General features: G+C 40.1%; 1 pseudogene; it reads left to right on the top strand.

Moving 5' to 3' along the window:
- The first annotated feature begins 1,183 nt into the window (after positions 1-1,183).
- LOC102497915 (COX assembly mitochondrial protein 2 homolog pseudogene) lies at positions 1,184-1,719 on the top strand (annotated as a pseudogene).
- The last annotated feature ends 4,582 nt before the right edge of the window (positions 1,720-6,301 follow it).

The raw sequence follows: 6,301 nt of genomic DNA, 5'->3' as shown, positions 1-6,301 counted from the left end.
TGGATCAATATCGAAGATTTACTGTTGAATGAAGCAAGCCAAGGTTATGAAAGAGAGATATTGTATGTCCCCATTTAACATACACCAACTGTCCTCACTCTATAGTGAAAACTGAGAGATTAGAGGACACAGTTGTATTAAAAATGGTTATAGATTCTGGAGATAATGTAGGAAGAGGATGAGAGAAGGGGAAGAATGTAAGGAAAGAAATTAAGGAGGAATATATAGAGGCAAAACACTTATGGGACACAGAAATAGGTTATTATCTGTCGATGACAATGTGTTTTGTATCCTCAACTGGATTGGTGTGAAGTGTATTCATGTTTGGTAAATTCAGCTTAGAGCAAAGTGATATATAGTGATTAAATGTATAAAATTTTTAAAATTGAATTTAAAAAAAATTCAAACTGGCAGAGTTGCATTCTGGCATCAACAGAATAGAAAATATAAGGGGTCTTTAAAAAGTTTATGAAAAGTGTGCATTATGAGAAAACTGTTCATACATTTCAAATGTTTGTGTGAATACCAAAATAAACTCATACTTTAATTCTAAAAAAAAAAAAAAAGTGAATGAAATTCTGACATATACAGCTACATGGATGAACCTTGAGGACATTATGCTATGTGAACTAAACCAGTCTCAAAAAGACAAACACTATATGATTTCATTTATATGAGGTCCTTAGAGTAGCTAAATTCACAGACATAGTAAGTATAATGGTGGTTGTCAGGGTCTGGGGGGAGAGGAACAAGTTATTGTTTAGTACATACAGAATTTCCATTTGGGAAGATGGAAAGTTCTGGAGATGAATGGTGGTGATGGGTGCACAAAGTGAATGTGCTGACTGCCATTGAACTGAACACTGAAAAATGGTTAATATGATACATTTTATGATATATGTGTGTGTGTGTGTATATATATATATATATATATATATATAATGTGTGTGTGTGTGTATATATATATCATTGCAATTTTAAAAAATTGTTTGAATTACTGTATTTCATCAATTCTTGTAACTTCTCTTATGTTCCAGCATGGCACATGGAACCACTCTTCAATGCCCCCGCCCCCGGTCACTATCTTCTTGCAGAGTGCATAGTCCACTCTCGCAAGCATTGCTCTGATGCCTCAAGTAATAACCTAACTGAGCTGACCACAGACCTGAATTCAGACTCTTCGTGACTCCTATGAGGATGTCACTGCTCTCCAGTGAACACAGACTAAGGAATAGTGACTGTGGATGACACCAGGGGCATTGCCACCTACAGAACTGCCTGGTCTTTGGCTCCCACCCGTGACTACCACTTCAGACCTACCACTCTGCTATGATCTATCATCTTCTCCTCAAGAGGCATGCTGACTTATCTCCATACTTGCATACTAAAAAATGCAACATTTTCATTAACTTGCCTAAGGAATGTCACCAAAAAAACCACAAGATTCTGATTTTGGGGTATGGTGGTGATCACTGCAATCTTGATAGGGAGGTGAGAAAATGCTTGAAGAATGAGTGCATGGAAAAGAGAACCAAGAGAAGAGAATATGGCAGTGCAAAGTGAAAGGGACTTTTTAATCTTCCCAAGGAATCTGAAAAATAAATTATGTTTTTACTGGATGTTCTGGCTGAGAGAAGACCTGAACAGTTCTCTTATTTGGTCTCCAGAATCCTTTGAATGGAAAGTGATCCATGAAAAGTTAAACTATGGAGAAATATAAAAACTCTGGATTCTGAATAGTTGTTGGAGTTTTTTTTTGTTTTTTTGTTTGTTTGTTTGTTTGTTTGTTTTTTGAGAGGTTTTTGCTATAGGGTGCATGCGCTCGCCAGAAAGACAGAGAGAGACAGAGAGACAGAAAGCAAGGAATCATTCCCCCCCCCGGGGGGGGGGATGGCCACTTCGCAATCCCTTCTCCTCCATTCTCCTCTTGGGATCTTGGGCACACACGCACACGTGCCCTGGAATGAGTTTAAGCCGACAGGTCCGGGACTCGAACCACGGTCGACTACGTGGGAGTCCAGCAACATAGCTATTACCCTAACTGCTGGTCCCCCTGGATGGGGCTATTAATACTCTCTACCAAGCAATCCACTTCTACTATGTTACTTCTCTTTGTCTACAACCAGTCAACATTTGAGTAACTTATCTCCCTCAATAAAAAAAGAAAAAAAAAAAAAAAAACCACAGTCCAAATACCAGAGCAGTCTGCGTTAGAGCACAGTGAAGAAGAAAGACAAGTCATCAGAAGACACCACATTGAGGTTTTCTTTTTTGAAGGCGAGATTGGGAGGAAGCCTAGGGTTCATTTATATCAAACCACTCCAAGCCTGTTCTTTCCAGCTGCAGCTTCTTTCCTCTGTTGGACTCTGGGCATGACCGTATGTTCTTTCTCAATAACCCAGATGCTGGGCAGGGCCCCACTGGGCTCTTCTTCTGGGGAAGGATTTACAGAAGAGCCCCTCAGACCCTCCTGTTGTTAGTTCTGTGACTTACTTGTTCATTTGTTTTCTCCTTTTGACAGCTGAAAAGCAGCAGATTGTTCCCAACAGGCAAGCCATGGGCAAAAAGAAGAGACAGCTGGCAGCCTGTGTGGGAAAGAGGGGACCCAAAATCCTAATAATGTCTGTGCCTACACCTCTTGGGACCTGAGCATTGGTTGTTTCAGCACAGATAGCAACAAGGTCATTAAGGCTCAAAGGACTAAGCCTGGCACATGTGGATACAGCCACCCAAGAGATGTCCTGAGAGCTGTTGAGGCCATGTGACATTCCACAACGTGGCCACAGCTGTACTGAACCAGCACACATGGTATTACCCCTTTATTTAAAGCAAGACTATCATGAAAAAGCTTTTATGGCAAAGAACCTGTGACAATGCGGCCTATCCATAGCTTTTTTTTTTGGGGGGGGGTAGAATTTTTGCTATAGGGCACGTGCACTCACTGGAGAGACACAGAGAGAGAGAGAGAGAGAGAAAGCAAGATCACCTCCTGGGGGGATGGCTATGCCACAGTCGCTTCTCCTCCATTCTTCTCTTGAGATTTTGGGCATGTGCGCACGCAAGCCTGGCATGAGTTTTAAGCTGCCAGGTCTAAGACTCAGACCGTGGTCAACTATATGGGAGTCCAGCAATGTAAACATTATGTCATCTGCTGGTCCTACCCATAGCACCTTAAGTACAGGAGGCTGAAAGAACAGGAAGATACACTATGTCATAGATCTTGGAAGTTCTACAAAGGCCAAACAGGAACCACAAGGGTCAAGACTATCACCCCATTTCTCAGAACAAGTTAATTTTTCTCATATTTATAGGTTTCATTCAATTCCAACAACAATCTCAGCAAGGTGCTTTCTGGGTAAGGTAATTAATTCTTAAGCTTAAGTGGATGGGCATAGACCCTACAAAACAATTTTAAACACACACACACACACACACACACACACACACACGAAAAAAGGGAGAAGAATCACTCTATCTGATGGCAACTTCTACTATACAGCCACAGAAGTCAAGACAGTGTGGTATTGGTGGAGGGACCAGCATAGAGATCAATAGAACAGAAAAAGAATAGGCTCCCTCAAGTAGGCCCAACTAATCCCTGACAGAAATGCAAATGTAACTTTGTGGAAGAAGGTCAGCTTTTTCAACAACAGTGCTGGAACAACTGGACACCCAAAGGGAGAAAATTAACTTGGACCTAAACCTTACACATTACACAAAAATTAACTCAAACTGAATCTTAGACTTAAATATTCAACACAAAACTATAATACTTTTAGGAAGAAATAGGAAAGAGTTTGACCCACAGCTTACTGGTAAAGGGAGCCTGATCTCATATGGCCAATGAGTGATTCAAGTGATGACCCCAGTATTTTAAAAAACAGTCCAGGAGTGTGTGTATGAGTGCCCCAAATCCTGACAGGATAGGATAAAGAACTGCAGAAGGGATTGCAGCATGACCACACCCCACTGGGGGTGCTTTCTTCTTCGGTCTCTCTTGGGCCAGCACATACACCCCTAGCAATTTGAAAATGCACACACACTTGGGGCTGGCGAGTGGCATGTTGGTTAAGGGCACTAGACTCCCACATGGCTAACTGTGGTTTGAGTCTCAGACCTGGTGGTTGCTTACTTTATCATTTTCTTTCTCTCTGTCCCTCTCTGGTCAAATTTAAATAAATAAAGTTAAATAAAATAATTCTTAAAAAAATAGACTCAAAATCTTCAGATTCTAGGACTAGGGGAAAAGTTCTTAGGTTCAACACACAAAGCATGATCTGTAAAAGGAAACATTGGTAATCCAGATCTCATTGAAATTTTAGAATGACTGCTCTTAGCCCATGTAAAGAGGACAAGAGACAACTTAATAGAGTGGGGAAAATATTTGCAAACCATAGTCACTCCCCATTATCTGTACGTTCTGTTTTTGTGAATTTGCCCCTTGCTAAAATTTATCTGTAACCCCAAAACCAATACTCAGAGAGCTTCAAAGTCATGTGTGGACTTTCACAGAGAAATGATAGATTTCAGCTGACTGATGCACATGTTCCCAGGTGAGGTCGATCAGACGATGTCCTACCTTCTTGTTTCAGCTCAGACTGTAAACAAGCCTCAGTTACATGGTTTACTTAGTGCCACATGTTCATCATTTTTGTTGGTTATTTTTGCCATTTAAGATGGCATCCCAGCACAATGTTCACATGCTGTCTAGTGCTCCTAAGTGCAGGAAGGCTATAATGAGGCTCAGGGAGAAAATACATGTTATATAAGCTGCTTTCAGGCATAAATCATAGTGCTGTTGGCCACTGGCTCAATGTGAGTAAGTCAACAAAATGTTAAGGTATTTTTGGGGTCATCCAGGTGGTGTCATGGTTAGGGCAGCTGGATCCCACATGGGTGACTGCATAGAGTCAAGTCTCAGACCTGGTAGCTTGAAAAAAATGCTAGGCACACATGTGCACATGCCCAAAGTCATGAGAGGACAATAGAAAAGGGATTGTAGAGTTACCACATTCTAAGGGTGGTAGGTTTTTTTTTTCCACTTTCTCTCACTCCTCTTCCACGAGTGCATGTACCCTATAGCAAACTTTAAAAATAATAAGTTATTGGGTCTAACAGGTGGTGTGGTGGTTGAGGCACTGGACTCCCACATCATCGACTGTAGCTCAAGTCCTGGACCTGGAGGCTAGCTTTCATACTTTCCTTCCCTCTCTCTCTTTCTCTTCTCTCTCTGGAGAGTGCATGTGCCCTATAGCAAATTTTAAAATAATGATAATAAATAAAATTAATACTTTTAAAAAAAGAAAAAATAATAAGGTATCTTTAAACAGAAACATACATAAACCAAGGTTATGTTTTAATCAGCTTATGTAAATTTTATCAGAGGCTGATGGAAATCTGACCCTGTTATTCCCCCAGGAACAATGGTTAAGGATTTGCTAACTCAGTGTTCAAGACAACTTTATTTAAAAACATACTTACCACAAATAATGAGAACTTGCTGTATCTGACAACATTTTTAATTTTGACACATTTTTCTAAGAATTATTTTATTTAACTTTATTATTATTATTTTCCAGTATGATCAGAGAAAGATAGAGGGAGAGGGAAAGTGAGAAAGCAAGCTACCAGGTCTGAGAGTTGAATTTTTTGTCCGCCATGTGGGAATCCAGTGCCATTAACTACCATGCCACCTGTCGGCCCCAATTTTGACACATTTTAAAATGTGGTTGTTATTGTAGCACTTTTTACAGCAAAACCATACTTGAACAGTTCCAAATTGCACATACTATATGAAGCTTGTCCTCCAAACCAGTTTCTTATTTCTATGTGGAATTTCATTCCTTGCAGTGTCCTGTAAATACAATTAACTAGTGATAACCCCAATGCTAGTGGGTAAACTGAACTACTCACACAAGGCTAGTGGGAATATAAGGCAACACAGCCACTCTGGAAAACAGCTGAGCAGTTTTTTTATAAAACAAAACATACAATTGCCCTATGACCCAACACTGGTACTCCTGGGCATTTATCTCAGAAAAATGAAAATGTATGTTCACATAATAAACTGTGCATCACTGTTTAAAGCAATTTTATGTGTAATAGCGCCAAACTGCAAACAACCCAAATTTCCTTCAGTGGTGTATTAATTTGCCCAGGCTACATAACAAAATGCCACTGACTAGGTGGCTTAAACAATAGAAATGTATCTACTTTTAAGGTTTATGTATTTATTCCATTAGAAAGAGAGAAGAAAGAGGAATCCCCAATAGGGCTTCACACTGTGATCCACACCTAGTCT

This window comes from Tupaia chinensis, unplaced genomic scaffold (assembly GCF_000334495.1).
Source record: "Tupaia chinensis unplaced genomic scaffold, TupChi_1.0 Scaffold000197_1, whole genome shotgun sequence".
Classification (NCBI taxonomy): Eukaryota; Metazoa; Chordata; class Mammalia; order Scandentia; family Tupaiidae; genus Tupaia; species Tupaia belangeri.
This window is presented reverse-complemented; position numbering and strand designations above follow the sequence as displayed.